We start from the raw sequence: 16,348 nt of genomic DNA, 5'->3' as shown, positions 1-16,348 counted from the left end.
TAAAAGAGGGTCAACGCATTCTATATAGAATAAAAATGTTGTCAAGTGTTTTGTGTAAGCAGTATATGAAGGAAAATGTGATTTCCCTTAAGAGTTCGTAATGGCTGTTTGTTCCAACTGAAAATTACAGAATAATCATGGTTTCACCAATGCCGCGCCAATCAGTTTCCAAGCCCCTTGTTTTAAAAGAAGTGGGCGAATTTGGTGCATGTGCGCGTTAGAAATGGAACTCTCCACGAGCTCAGTGCCATGGCATTAGAAGTCGGAATTTTGCGTCCGGAATAAACGTACTCGAACATGCTTCCATCGTAAGGAACCTACTGGTTTCGTGACTACTCACAATATCACATTTGAAAGCTGCCACTATAACTGCTATTACGGAATTTTGTTAGAACCTATATTACTGCCATAGCAAGAAGTCCGAAGTAACGACGACTAGCTTCAAACATCTCACATTGCCTGATCTTTGAAACACGATACACATTCATGGATACCTCAATAACGGCAAAATATTTTGTGCTTCCGTTTTTCCAGTGCAGAGCCCCCAAATAGGCCTTGAGCAGTCATACAATTAAGTTATTCCCTCTCCCTTTTTCTTCCGCGTTGGGAGAGATGATTCGGCAGTTTCCACTCATTGATTGCTCGGCCTGTAGAAGCTTCAAGCTTTTAACGAGCCCTTCAAGTTCGGCTAATACAGCAAGCACTTCTACGCTAGACCCATATTCAGAAATGCATATTAACTTGAAGCCTATGCTTGGCTTGATATAAATGACGCCTAGTGTGAACGCGCCCAAGACCCTCATTGCGTTTCCTTTAGTGCGGTCAAGACAGGCGCCATTTAAATCAAGTCGAGCGCGGGCTTCAAGGTAAGATGCATATCTGGATAAGGGGGTAAGTGAGACTTAGTGAGACTTGATACGGAATAATCTGGAATTGGACATGGCGAAAGTCGTAATTACGTTAGTTGCGCTAATCCTCAGGCTACTCACGGTAGTGGCTATGACACTGCGCTGCTAAGCACGAGGACTCGGAACCAGATCCTGATCACAGCTGCCGCATTTCAATGGGGACGATATGCAAAAACATTCGTGTACCCTGTATTGGGTGCAAGTTAGAAGATCTCCAGATGGTGAAAATTTTACGGCGTCCCTTCCACAGCATGCGTCATAATCACTTCGTGGTTTTAGCCTGTAAAACCTAGAAATTTATGTTTTGTCATGGTCTAAAGGCCCTCTGCACGATCCTGCAATATAAAGTTGATCAGCAGACGTTTGAAGCGACCGTGCATTTTCTGTGTTCCCGGCTTTTTTCTGAGGAAAATATTTCAGGTGAGCAGGAACACACCGGGCACGCCGGCGCGCCACAAAAGCAGGTTTAGATTTTCACTGTCACTCAGTTCTGGTTTCTTAGGTCTGATGTTTGATGAATACTATGAGCTGTGCTTTTGAAGCTGTATTCGATGATTTGTGATGCGTCCGCACACATATAGTTGATGTACGAATACACAGCATATGTATGGCGTGCAGACGTGTCTTCGCGTGCTCTTGTCAAGGGCACACTTAAAGATGAGTGCACCTTCCGAGGCTTAACGTGTGCCCTAATGATAATCGTAATATGTTTTGCATGCATCTTGCTCTTTTTTCTTTCACGCTGCGCTTTCGGTGCACTTACGCAATAAGTGACGTGCACGTGTGTGGTAGCGTGACATAGCGCTGCTAAAGAAGGGAGAACGCAGTGTCTTTACGCAAACCGAGAAACGCAGACCATGCCACACGACAAGCACTGGGTGTTTACGCGCATAAAATTTTCACCAGTTACAGTAATTTCACTTGTCAAAGAACTGTGTGGATGTTGCTAAGGAATTGATAATGATTATTATGAGGAAGCGAAGGAAGTAATTCAAATGGCACTAACCTACTGCTATCGCGTGGGGGATAGGTGAAATAACGTCTGCTAATAGAAACACAAGGAAACATAAATGACAATGCTGTTCACACTTAAGTCATTGTCACTGATGGTCACACATTTTCATCTGCCGTCTGGTTTATACACGTGCTGTCTCGTTCGTCGGTACTCAAACAGCAACCGGTGCCCCTTGTGCCATTTCTGCTTTCAGCACTCATATTTCTCTCGAAGCTATCCCGGCGAATACTTCGAGGCAGCACTAAACCCAAGAAGGATCTTATCAGGATCCCGCCAACCTCCTAGGGAAAATGCTAATTTACATTGATTAAATGGCAAAAATCTCTTTCATTCTCAGCTGCAAAGTTTGCAGAATGATTTGCATCAGTATTATTGAGAGAAAATGAGAGAACCACACTCTAATAAAAAATTCCGCGAGGTATTGGAACAAAATAAAACGCGTTCCAAATTCACAAAAGCGTGAAGTGTTTCAGCAAAAGCACAGAGAATACCAACAAATATCCACATCTTTGTTTTTTTACCGATTAGACGATCGGTTGTAAAGACATCTTCTTTCCAATAGGAACCGATAGCAGTAAAATGTACGCAACTGCGCTGCTTGGTAGGTGAATGCTCTACAAAACACACACGCATGGCAAGGATGTCGCCCCATTTCTCATTAGTGAGGCCGTCCAGGATACTGCAGGTCAGGTGTTACAAGAAGTGTTCGACGAAAAGCACCTTATTTTATTTTAGACGATAGAAGTTCTTACGAAAAATAAAGCGATGCTTTCTCTGAAGAATGTGGCCTTTGTTCTTGGTTCGCTATAGTGGGAGAACCACGTGATTTCCCACATTATCCAGCGCCTTTTTCAGGTCTTCTGCTAGCTTCTTCACGGAGTCCACCAGTTTGTCAACAAAGTATTGGTCGATCTGGAAACATCAAACATCATTTTTATATGTATAGCGCAGAGATTGATAGTCACTTGTAGACGGAAAAATGACCTCAATGAAGGCAGGTTGCATCAACCTACAGTGAAAAAGAAAGGCACCAATGTAACTATGTTTTGTGAAAGAAATATCGCGAAGTTCATGGTCGTATGAATAGTCTACGCCAAATGCTGCCACTCACTCAATGGTTGCCATGAAATAGTCATGTGCTTTGCTCTTGAACTGTTCTGTCGCATTATGTGATTATGCAAACCATCGTTTGAGAAATCAAATTACGTTTGAACTAGGTAGAAAAGAGTACCGGTCGCACGAGAATACCTGAGTGAAAAGAATGTCTTGCCTCTTGTCAAGATGTGGAGTCTCCTTGGCGGCGCTGTTATCTTTATTGGGTTCATTTTAGATTTTTGTTCCTTTGTTCATTTTAGTGCTATCGTTTATTCCTTAATTTTCTTCACTGTAAATTTTACAGAAAGCGACTAGCCAAAGTACTGCTTGCCTCTATTTCTCCCCAGTAAGTGATACATTACAGAACAGAATAAAAAATAAAAAAATGGCGATTGGGGCTACAGACCGCGTAATAGAATCTATGTGCATATTCCACCTCAAGAAATATGTTGAATCAGTTCTGGCTCAGCAGCAAGCACAGGAGACGTGTGGCAAATATGCTTCAAAAGACAATGCTCCTTTGAGATTTTTTCGTGTAAAGTTAGATTAATGTGTCCACAAAGCAGCGCGGTGAAGAAATTGCAGGCGGAGCATGCATTGCCATACTGCAAGGTTCTGAATGTTCCGTATCCATTTACTTGTTGCGCCACAGCGCGCCGTGGGGCACCACCTTCAACTACCACTCCTATGTTTCGGTATTCCAAGTATTTGAGATATCGAAAGAATTACCACCAGTCTGAAGGACAGGACGAATTTAGGTACTCATGCGGAAAATAAAAAAAAGACGCACGACAGCTCATAAAATTGAAACAGCGAACTCATGTTCAACTTAACATTATGAGAACTCCATATGCGCAACACAGCATAGACTGCTTTCATTGGTGGACAGGATTATATACACACATGTTTTACATCCTCCAACTAATAACGAAGAACTTGTTCACTCTGGAGCGGCGATGTCAAAGAAACTGATTATGTAACTCATAAGCCTTATAACGTAAGTTTATTTTGCCTCACAAAACATACACGTAAGTATACTACATCAACTAGTCGAGTAAAAGGTTTTGTGTGCCACATGCATTAGGTGTGACTGGAGCAATATATTTCGTCGCCTAAATTTAATTTCCTTTGTTCTGCAATGAGCCGCTAAATCGCATTTAAGCTCTTACCACGCGTTTTCCGCTCGCGGTATGTAGAGGTGCTGGTCGTTTATAATTCTATATCTTTACTACTGCAACTGACGTAGAGCTCTGGGCTATTGTTGGATATTGATTATCTGACAAGGTATGGAAACTGTTGGGATGCTTTTGTCTTTTTGCGATGGCACATAACGCCAAGTAATGGATGAATTATGTGCTGATGGAATGAAAGTGACTCTTGATTAGCAGACTCTTTGTCGGAAATTGTAAAGCGTACATTGACAGTGGTAGGGCTATTTTATGCGTGCATGAACACCGAGCCATCTTTCTTCTGAGTCACACGTGATGAGGAAAATTTTGAAACATGTTTGGCAGCAAGAGCAGTTGAAGACATTGCAGTTCTTGTATTTTTACATAAGAATATAACTTAGGTATTTTTGTAGGTTACCGTATTTTAGATTACTTGTTGCTAAATAACTATTCGTCTGCTCGCTACTACACATTACAAAACTGAAGGTTAGCACAGCTCCTGCGTTATATGGGCAACCATGGTTTCCGGATGAATTTATCGCCTGTATTTCACTAATACATAAATAATTGACTGAAAATCACTTTTTCTGGTGAGGAAAAAGGCAAGCACAACCTAAATTTCGTACTTCTTTTGCGCTGTTAGCTTTCCAATGTCGTGCAATGTCTTTGTCAATTGTGCTTTGTGGTCAGGCGCCCATATGGGGATCCCGCGGGTTCTCCTTATTAATTCCTAATCCAGTGGTACGTCCTTATTCCAAGTAGTCATTACTGCGGTACGATTCCAAGTAAGCGGCATTTACCGCAGGAGTTCTAAATTTTAATTCAAATCAGTCTTCCACCTGAAACAGTCTAATGGAAATATACAGACACCTGTCTAGCATATGTACAGCTCCTACGACCTACAGTGGTTTAGCAGCTATGACGCTGTGCTGCTGATCTCGAGGCTATGGGTTCACTTCTCAGTGGCGGTAGTCGCGTTTACATAGAAAAATGAATTAAAGAAAATGCTTTTGTACTTTGTTGAAGGTGCACACAAACGACACCTAAGTGCTCAAAATGGTCCCGGAGGCCTTCAATACGGCGTCTACCATAGCGTAGCGTTCTTTCGGGAACTAAAACCTCATGAATACGTCAACATGCACAAACGGATGTTTATGAACTTGTCCCGGATTTCTGGCAATAATTTTGTAAACGCTACGAATAATATATTATGTGGTGCCAATAAATAAGCCTGGAGGTTGCAGATCTTGCAATTAGGACGCCTTACAAGGCGAAGGCACAATAAAGGCAAAACGCCTAACGCCGCTATGTACTATTTCTTGCCAGGCCAGGCTTTGCTGTAGGACTCAAGCTACGAGTAAATAACTGTTATGCAGCAATGTCCGCTGTGGAAGAAGAAAGACCTAACTTAATTTCAATTAGTGTATTGCGGTCAGCACCGTTAGCAGCTTAGGACATAAAATGAGCAACAGAAAAAAAAAAACGCTCAGACGCCGAATATGTTTTTTGGACGTTCAGAGTTGGACTTGTCTCTTGCTTTAATTGAAGACAACAGCTATCACTGCCCATATCCCGAGCTCTAACATAATAAGTACTTTCGGGGCGGCAGCTTTACCTTAGGCCTAGCTGAGTGTTAGAATGTGGAATGAAGAAACATTTCTCGATGCCATTGAATCCCTAGTCCGATATTCAATCGTTCATGAGGATGCTTCAAGATATGAAACAATTTACCTCTTCGTCAAATCTTGCCGAAGGTTCAGCATTGTTTCCCTCTCCCTGCGTGATGACTTCCACCAGTTCAGCAAATTGAGTTGCGTCCAGGCCAGCTCTCTTGGATTCTTTTTCGATAACGGTGTCAACTGAGTCTCGTTTTTCTTGAAGCTTGAACGCAGATGCTGAGTTGAAAAAATTTATCCAATTTCTCTGTGGCTCGTACCAAACAATATATTACTAAAACGATTGGGCTTATTGTCATCAGCTTATGCGTTATTTTTAGAAATTAAAAAGAACCATGACCACAACGTTAAGCTTTGAACTAGATGAGGGCTACTTTCTGCAGCGGTGAACTTATGATTTATGATATTTTCTTATAGCTACTATGTTTTCAGATAACTATACTTCTTGGAAAAGCACTATGTCGTATCGTCATGTTTGTCACCAGTGCCATTAGCTTCTCACGAAAACGTATCCTGATTTACTGGCCGGGAAGGAGAAGGGTCAGAACTGAGATTCGTACATGCAGTGATGTGAAACACGAGATTCTGAACCCAAAAATACAACAAACAAGGGACAGAGATGCCATAAAATAAAATACTGTAACAAATTTTATTGCAATGTTCAGCACGGTGTGAAAGTGTTCCAAAGCGTGCCGTGATAAATGTCCACTCAGCGTGGAAATAAAATAAACAGATAGTTCGTGCAAACAAATTCAATTATGACGAAAATATAATACAAGCCAAGACGAACTATTAGAAAACAATACACCACAAACCACGATTATACACGATATAAAAAATAATATTTCAGGAAGGTTAATTGGCCACGTACAATAAACACGACAATGAAAACAGCAAACAAGACCAGATTATTAGTCTTCTATTTTTGACAAGCCTAAAAGCGTCGAGTTAATTAACTGTGAGCGTGTTTAGCTAGCACTGTTGAACGGAAGTAAGTTGTAGAAACTCTTGCACAATGTAAAATGCAAATTGTCATATTACTTCATCTAAGCAATAAATAGGAATAACTTTGTACACGAAATGCAAGCGAGCTCAAATTTGTGGCGAATGCGCAGGGGACGAAGGATGTGTTCTGGGGATAAAGTGAGCGGAAGCAAATAATTAACCATATTGCTCTCCCTAGGCAAGTGTAGGGAGACTAACGCTGCTGCTGCGAGGGAGGAAACGCCTTCGAGAAGTGGATAGCAGAGGTGAAAAATAGTGTGCCTGTATAGCCAACTATTTGCAGCATGCTAGAAAGACCTGGCAACCAACAATTAGTTCCGTCAAACACAGTCTTGCGATGGTTAAATAACAAGGTGAAATCGCGCAATCTCACGTCATTATGAGGAAATTGTAAGCGTCAGTCAAGTAGCATCATCTTCTCGTAAACCTATTTAGTGATGCCCTTGATAGCAGCAACCATGCCTTTGTAGGGTTAGCATACCAAACAAGAGGTAGTTGGTATAAATCGATAATAGAAATGGTTGCACCATTCCGTGGCCAACAAATTTTGTCTATGCGAAAACGAAAGAACGATGCCTGCGAGAAAGCACTCCTGGTAAGCCACTTTAGCATGCCACTTTTAGCCGAAACATTTCTATTGTGAGGCAATTCGCGATTGCTTTTAAAACGACAACATTATGTTACACATAATTGCATTCTACCGGTGCTAACGTGCGGGGCAGAAACTTGAAGGTAAAGAAGGAAAAATGAGAACAAGGTAATGACCACGCAAAGGACGATGGAATAAAAAAAATGTTAGACGTTCTGTTAAGAGACAGGAAGAGAGCGGTGTGTATCACACAGCAAACCGGGATAGCTAGTTGACAGTAGGAGGAAAAAAATGCGGCTGGGCAGGCCATGTAATGTCATTGACAGATAACTGGTGGACCATTAGAGCTACAGAACGGCTGCCAAGAGAAGGGAAACGCCGTCCAGGACGGCACAAAATTGGGTGGGGCAATGAAATGAGTAATTTGCAGGTGCAAGTTGGAATCACCCAGCGCAATACAGGGATAGTTGGAGATCACTGGGAGAGGCATTCGTCGTGCGGAGGACATAAATGTGGGATGATGCTGATGCTGCTGCTGCTGCTGATGATGTTATACTTTGAGGAAGTTTGCTAAGAGTAGTGAAACTGAATCAGCCGATAAGCGATTACTGAGAGCAAACAACATCATGAATTGCAGGAAGAATAACTTCGAAACCTCTGAATGTGACTTATTGGTGAATTGTGCCATCAAGATAATTTTGGCAACGCGTTTAAACAGGTAAAAGTCGACCAGAACTCAGCTATGATGACTATGCAAATATGCAAATAGCAGGTACTTGTCATGTATGAGGCGTTTACCGCAGGCGTGTTCCTCTCACGTTACGCCACGTAGCGGGAGCACCACAAGGTATATTGCGTGGCTTCAGAGATCGCATAGCCTGCGGGATTTCGCTGGTGGCACGCTGGTGCGTTTGAGCCGTCTACTGCAGCCAGGCTCCTCTCTCTCACTTCGATGGTGGTTATGTTTACTGACATTCCCGTTCAAAATTTGGTGGTCGTTCGTAGTAAGCCTGCTTGAGCGCGTCGACGATGATGGCGATTTTTTGGAATCGCCTTTGGAATGTGGCGGTGACAGATAGTCACCTCGCCTGCTTGAGCTTATCACGTATGGGATGCACATTTTTTTTTTATTCTACCATTTTGTATACATCTAGTCGATTTTTCTTCCCTTCGTAAATACTTCTAAATGTTCGTTGCACAGCTGCCTGGGCCTCCAGAGGATATGGTGCTGTCAGTGTCTACCTTGCTTTTGCCCCAACAATACAGTAAACATGTCTTGTTTATCTCGACTGTCGTCGGGCTGATGCTTCTTCTAGCATTAACTCTTCGCTTCTGGACGGAGTTCGTTACCTGCGGGTCTCGCTGGCTTAATACTTTCGCAATTCATTAGTATGTGTTGAGTCGTCTGTGAATTTTCGTTGCAGCAGACATCCGTCACATATTGTTTTTAATATTTGCTTGATATTTTTTTTGTCTTTAGGCAACCAACTGGAACCTCAAATAACGAGGCACTTCCCTTTGTGTAATCATAGGAATTTCCCTTTCTAATTTTTTCATGCCTTTATTTTGAATGTCCATAGTCTTTTTGTTGCCATTCTTCGCATCCCACGTAGTGTCTCCGCCTCTCTGGCTCTCATTTTTATAACTCCTGGTTGTCTGCTTGCACTTTCAGTTACCCTGTAGTTGGCAAACATTCTTCAACTCTTTTCTGCGATCTGTGTCCAAGATATTGAGGTATACGTGTGCGATTTTAACCAACCATTTATTTTCATCCATGTTCAGCCATTGAAGGTATCTTAAGTAAACAAATAAGGTTCCTGAATCTTTCTTCAAACCTAATCTTGCTATCTGCTTCTCTGACTACAAAAGGGACCCCACCCGCGTTAGCCTGCACAAAGCCAACCGCCTTAGGGAACTTTGGTTAACTCCCAACATGGCCACGCATATTTGCAAGCCTCTAAATCTGTTACGCTGTCTGCTAGTTGTACTATCTCCTTGGTATGCTTTATCGCAAGGACCCTCTGCTGTACCTTTTGCCCATCACGATCGTTATATAAATGAAATCATAGTTCACTGTTTTCCAGTCATCTTTCTGTGCCCTTAGCATAACGCGTGAACGACATCAGAGACAGAGGTCATACTTGCTTTAGTTCTTGGTGTCTTTCTAGCAACTTCATGCATTTCCAGCCTTCCTATAACATTGGTACTCGTTCGTCCTTATAATTCTCCCTCAGTAGCTCCACTAAATTGTGACTTATACCATCATTGTTGAGAATATCCGAAATCAATTCCCTGTCTACGTTGTCACCGGCTCCCTTAAAATCTAGGAATGCTCTACCGAAGGTCTATTCTGAGCTGTTGAAAGATCTATGCACATAGTTAATGCAAATATAGCCTTTAGGCATCTGCCTCGTCTGAGCCCACTCTTCAGTTCCCCAAGCATAGTGTCTTTCGCGACCCACTTAAGCTGTTGTAATTTACGGCTGGCATTTCAATTGTACAAGCCACCGACGTAACTGTAACTAGCCTGTACGAACTCATCCTTCTCACTTTCGCCTTTGTAGATGAGGGTCTTAGTGCTCTCACACCACCCAAATGAATATTGCTTTTGTTTTATTCATTTTCTTTATGGCATTAGTCAGCACTACCTTGCTTTTCCGACTCTGCTGTTTTATTCACTCTATCGGGATTTCATCGGTTCCTGCGGCGGAGTTATTCGGGGCCATTTTCTTGTGATTTTTTTCAGTAAAAGCTTCTACACCTAATTTTCATTTCTAGGTCTTCTCTGTTCGCACTGCGTATGCTTAAGTCGGGAATATTTTCTTCCTTGCCGAAGTTATTCCTAATACCAATTCTAATGCATTGCAGGGCACCGCCTCCTTCGAAGATGTGAACGTCGTTGTCTCTTAGTCTCTTATAGCCGTTCGAGAATTTTTAACTAGAGCTTCGAGTGCTCCTACATGGTTACAAAATCATTTCGCATGCCTTCGTCTCTTTTGCGAAAGTTATGCACCCGACATGGCATTGGTTTCATCTAAGGAGTACCTCTTCTCTGTGTTTTTCGAGTTTTTTGGCTTTTCGATTATCTCGAGGCACCCGCTTACGCTCTTGCATAGCTTGATATATTTCGTTAATCCACCGCTAACGAGGTTTCCTCCTTCCAATCGAACAATTTCTTTGTCACGTCTGTTTCTTTTCCTGCAGCATACCTTCTACCAGTTTTTCAGGTTCCCCGACTGCCGAAGAGAACACCTCCATTCTTTTTTATTTATGCTTTTCTGCGATCGATTCTATTTGGTTTTCATTATTTTTAAGCATTCTGCTGCTATTGGCTGGAATATCGCGTTATTATCTTTCCCAAATTTTCATACTAAACGATAATGATGACTACACACGCTACATTTTCCATGTTCATTTATCATGATTGGGTCTAGTCGTTTGTACACCGTTTCTGAGACTAAGGGATAGATTGACTGTTTCTACATTGCCACCTTAACTGCACAACACGCTTGTTCTCCCTCTTAACTGCTATAAGATTCTATTCATCGGAAAGACACAGCACTTCTGAGCCGTTGTAATCAGTATATCAGCATTAATCCTCCCTGTGCGCATACATATCTCCCACTAACACCACCTGGCCGGATTTCCTGAACTCAGCAACATCGCTTGTAATTCAATCAATCAATTCTTCATTTTTATCTATAGCAGCATTACGTGTACATAGGTAACCTAGTCCAAGCGACCAAATTTGTCCTTCCCATGTGCAGAAAATCTACAAATACTCCTTACATGTCGCTTTTCCGCTTTCCCACTTCATACCTCGGCTAATTACCATGCCTACGCATCGGCCTTTCCTTGACCAAGTCGTTGCTTGGCATTCCTGCCATACGAAAATTGCCAGTAATAGATGGATGCTCCTAAGGTAGATGCGTTTCGGTCGAAGCGTACTGAGGAAAGCTGTTTCACTCAGCCGCGTTTGAATTTTCAGCCACTTTTAATTTTTGCGAACACCCTACACGTTTATGTAAAAGTATTACCGTATCTATTCTTAACCTTCGTGCGCGTTTTCTTAACTACTTCTGCTTTAATGCTGCTGTTTTCTAGTGTGTCACAAAATTGAATACTTAATCTGATTCCCCAATTTCCTAGGGCCCGCCTCAACGTGGTTCTGCGCATGCCGTGTATCGACGTCAAAACGGAGTTGCTACGCTCTCCCTAAAGTGCATCTAGTCAAACACAAAAGTGCCTTCGCTGCCTGCTGGGTACACTTCTATGTTGATGGTTATGACAGTAAAAGTTATTGCCTTAGCTAGCGTCGAAATATCCCAGTTTACTGGAAGCAATGCCGCATTGATTCCACACCCCTGTCTTTCAACCTCTTGCACCGCGCAAACTGTGATTCGCGCTTCCATTGAAACATTCCGCAGATCAGTAACTTCTTTGGCTATTTTCTGTGGGATACCTACTCCCCGTCCCTGCAGTAGGTCCGTCACTCGGCCATTGATCACAACTAAGTGCTTCTGCTTCACTGTGTCCCACATGTGTCGCTTGCCTCTGATTATCGCCTCCCCAGTGGTTTTCCTGGATGTGCGCTAATCGGTACTCACTCGCCTGCACCTACCATATTCATTATCATCGACCCCACTTTACGCATGTTTTAATTTTCAAAAGAAGACCATTCGTTATTTTCCTCTACCTCGCAACCGAAAGTTCTATCTGAGGTCGTGATGCCCTCCTCTATGTCTTATCCTCACGTTTCGCTTTGTTGTCTTCCGTGGCCATCAATTCTATGATGGCCCCTTCATGAGCGTCACTGAGGTGTCAGCCACTGCTTTCAAAAGCGGCGGTCTCGGCTTCGTTGCGTATGCCCCCTTCGGAGTCAGCCGCATATGTTGAGCTCACCTCGAAGCCTTCAATCTTTCTTACCGGAATTGCGACCCTCAGCTTATCTTCTGGTGGCTAGCTTATCTTCTACCACATTTCTCTGCGTCTGGTTTCCTTCGCGATCTTTGTCTAGCTTCCCGACCCTCTCAGCTAGCGTGTCCTTCTGGTACTCTAGGCTGTCTAGTCGCAACCCTAGCACACGTATCGTAAAAATACAATCTGCCCCATTCACCTCGTCTACCGATTCAAACCACATTTTTTTGCAGCTCCCACAGACACTAGCACTCAGAAGAACACACGCTTGGGCCCATCCTACTAGCGATCATGGTGGAAGTTACTAGTGCACAAGCAGAATTTAAGAATTTGTGGTCTCTATCACCCCCGTCTTAACCCTTATGACATGTTCGATAATATTTCTCATTTGATACATGGCCATAGCCTCGACAGTTCTAACCTAATCGTTCTTGGCGACTTTAACGTTGCCGGCAATCACTGTCCTTTCCTACCATATCAGCCACTAGTGCCTCTATTTCTAGAGAACAAATTACGTTTTCTTTGTCACAAAACCTGGTACAATTAGTTGATAAGAATACGCGGCATAATTCAATACTTGAATTAGTATACTTAAGCGACAGGCGACTGTGCTTGAAGAAATGGAGATGTGGGATCGATTCCGCCGCGCACGGAAACAAAATTATTTTTAGACTGCACAAACTCTGGGAGCGGCGCACGTTTTTACACTACACTGTCTTCGTAGTCGGTCAATACCTTTGGTTAGATATTTAGATGGTCGGAAAAAAAACTGGTCTGACAAAGGCCAGGAATGCTATTTGCAATCAAATAACGCGTCTGATTCGCGCGATTCCTCTTCGCGAATTGTCGCAGCTACTTTTCTGCGAATTGGACATTCCGCGAACAACCTTCAAGCCAAAATGCTGGTGAATGATCACTTATCAACGTGTGTGCGCTGCGTTTGGACTTCGATTTAGATGTAATGTTGAGTGGTACAATGATGGCAGGACGTTGAACGCCGGGGCCACTAGGGGCAGCACGATGTGGCTGATCATACTGCTTGTTTGTATCTTCAGGTGAAGTGTAAATAGATATAGATTCGCCAAGGACTTACTACATATGGCGAGGAAGGAAATTAAGCACGTAAGGACGACTAGCTGCTTCATGTTGTTATCCTGCAAAGAAAAAAAAAACGCTTTACTTTTCTAGTGATCATCATCATCCCCACAACCAGTACCGGTCTAACTATGTGCACTGCCCACACTGTCCTCAATCAGCTCTTGCTTGCGTCAGTAGACAGCATCCTATATATTTTGCCTGTTGCGCATGCGCGTTCATTCTTACAATAAGTAATCCATGGAACGCGCTTTGTAATCGGTTTTTCACAAGTGCCATATACATATGCGTACAGCTTAGCGAAGACGTATCTGAAACATACGTTGAACAATATCACTGTGAGAATAAATGTGTCAAATTATGAACACAGCTTCTTTGCTGTTTAACACTATTTTGCTCTCATATTATAAGATGATCACATCCAGCTCTATGAGAAAACAGAAAAAGTATGACACGTATTTACAGTGCACTTAAGTTACATTTTATTTGGCGCATGCTTCTTGAACACAGGTAATTAATGTAATTTTGGCCAGTAACGTTTCTACGTGTTCTTCCAGTGAGCACATAGCAAATAAAATTGGGCTCTGGAGGTTGCAGTATAAGAAATATATAGAAGGTAAATGAACTGCCTTGCAGTAGACCTGCATTAAGGAGCCAGGATATGCACATATCAACACCGTTCGTAGCTTTTCTCTTCCCACTGTCATGACACCATTTTGCACCTTGAACGGTTCTCTATTGAAGCTCCCACAATAAATCGTAGCTATTTCTCTATTTTTAAAACGGAGACAAATCACGTGCTACGTGCAACTGGCAGAGACAGCAAAATTTCGAGCTACAGGATTACATTTCGTGCGACAGAACGCATGATTTCGTTTTTTTTCCTTCATAAGTGGACGAGGCATTGCTTACCTTGCGTTGAAGAGTTTATCAATTGAGTACGCAGAAGTGATTCGGTGGAGCCTGAGGAAGGCGTTCCTTCTGTCACACGATCTCTTATACGTCCTCTATTGTTGTCGTTATCAAGATAGATAAAAGAGCGAAATAAGGTCAACTACGAAACTTGCAATGATTGCTTGGACACAGCATAATGTCCCTACATAGTTATTGCTTCATTGCTAATGCCCCCTTACCTCCTTGCTGCCCAGCTTCTGGCGACTGCGGCCTGAAAGAGAGAGAGAAACCATTAATGAAAAGCAGAAGCAGAGATTTTAGCCGACGTATAGACATCGCTGATATGCTACTTTGCGTGGGGAAGGGAATTGGGGAGAGATAGATAGAAGGAGAGAGGCGCGACAAAGAAAGGAATAAGTTTAATTAAACATTGGTCTGATGTTGGCCATCAACTGCATTATTGCATATTGATAAAATCGTGCACTCTTAACGACCCTCGTGCTTATAGCATTTTTGCTTTCGCCCTCCCTATGACATTTTTGCTAACATAAAGCATTAAATTAGAACGTGGCGCTTCTCATGAGTTTACGCGCTTAAATTGGGTCACTTAGTAATCAAAAATGGCTTTTTCAACTTCACTACACTGCGAAAAATTACCGTCATTATATGGAGGGTTTGCGTCATTATACGTCAAGTATGTCATATTTCAAAAATATGACAAAAGATTCTGTTAATATACAGAAAGTGCTGCCCCTTTAATGTTTTACGGACATATCACTGTAAAAATATAGTGGCTACACTGTTTTTCGCGAAACAGACAGAATCCCGTATTTTTGTTATGTGAGCACCCATATTTTCGCGAGGAAAATTATAACGCTGTCTGAATGAGCGTTTGTACTCACAAAGTTTCATCTAACAATATTTTATTGAACGCGCAAACAGTACGCATTATGCAGATGCGTACAAAATGTGAGAGGTAGCCTTCTGCCAAAAGCTGAAATAACAGAACGTATAAATTTATATAAGCATCCGCTATTCCAGTCGCAGTTTCCCGCTGATGCGGGCCTTCTACCGCTGATGATATGCGCAAATATATGTGTATGTTTGCAATGTTCTGAAATTAAGCGCTTTGCAGGTAATAATATGGCATACATGTAATATGGCATACACTCCGGGGCTCGAGCACTGCGAATAACATCGGTGCTCTACGCCAAAGATTGTGAGCACTACAATTAAGTACCGAAGCGTAGGGAACATTAGTAGGGAGCTGTAATCCAGCAACATGCAGCGAAATATAGTTACACCGTTTCTCTGCTATTTCGCCCACCTAACAGCGCAGTAATAGAACAGGCGACCTCGTTCCCAGCAGTAGAACACCCTAAGCAGTGAGCCAAAGCGATACGTCACGCACAGTCGTCTTAGTAACTTTCTCTATTGTGTAGGTTGTCATGCTTGCGTGCTTCCGTATCATTGTCGTGAAGGAACATCCCCTGATATATTAATGTACATTAACCTAATGATCAAATACGCGATGTCTCAAGCTTCGACGCTCTAAAAGAACCATGGGATCTCTAATGGCGTTTGTTTGGCAATTTTTTGCACATGCTGCTTCTATAGAGGTGACTGGCGAAGCAGTCCAACCTCGTCAACGTCCTCTGCAGCCAGTTCGCATAGTACTTGTGCTGAATATTTTGTTTGCGGTAGCAATTATATGGGAACTTCAATGTAAATAAGGCAGCCATCGTCGTTGTCGGCGTTATCGCGAGGTTTCACATGAAGTCAAAGCGCGATAAAATGGTAGCCGCGTGCTGTATGCTGTTGCTGTGAGAGGAAGCATGTGAGGGCGAGCCGAGAGGGATGGTGGCGTCTTCTCGCGCACTAGGGAAGAAGTCGGGGAGGGTGCACGACGAATTTTCGCTCATGCAAGACGGGAGCGGGTGGATGCGCGCACACTAGGAGGGCGGGGATGGGGGGCTGGGGCAGGG

General features: G+C 42.8%; 1 long non-coding RNA gene across 1 annotated transcript; it reads right to left on the bottom strand.

Annotated features, from left to right (window-relative positions):
- Positions 1–2,628: 2,628 nt before the first annotated feature.
- Positions 2,629–14,546, bottom strand: LOC126540082 (uncharacterized). The gene is made up of 4 exons (XR_011892591.1): positions 14,382–14,546; positions 13,468–13,528; positions 5,919–6,082; positions 2,629–2,835 (listed from the first exon to the last, which is right to left on the bottom strand). It is a non-coding gene; the product is annotated as an uncharacterized lncRNA (long non-coding RNA).
- Positions 14,547–16,348: the final 1,802 nt, after the last annotated feature.

Source organism: Dermacentor andersoni, chromosome 2, assembly GCF_023375885.2.
Source record: "Dermacentor andersoni chromosome 2, qqDerAnde1_hic_scaffold, whole genome shotgun sequence".
Classification (NCBI taxonomy): Eukaryota; Metazoa; Arthropoda; class Arachnida; order Ixodida; family Ixodidae; genus Dermacentor; species Dermacentor andersoni.
This window is presented reverse-complemented; position numbering and strand designations above follow the sequence as displayed.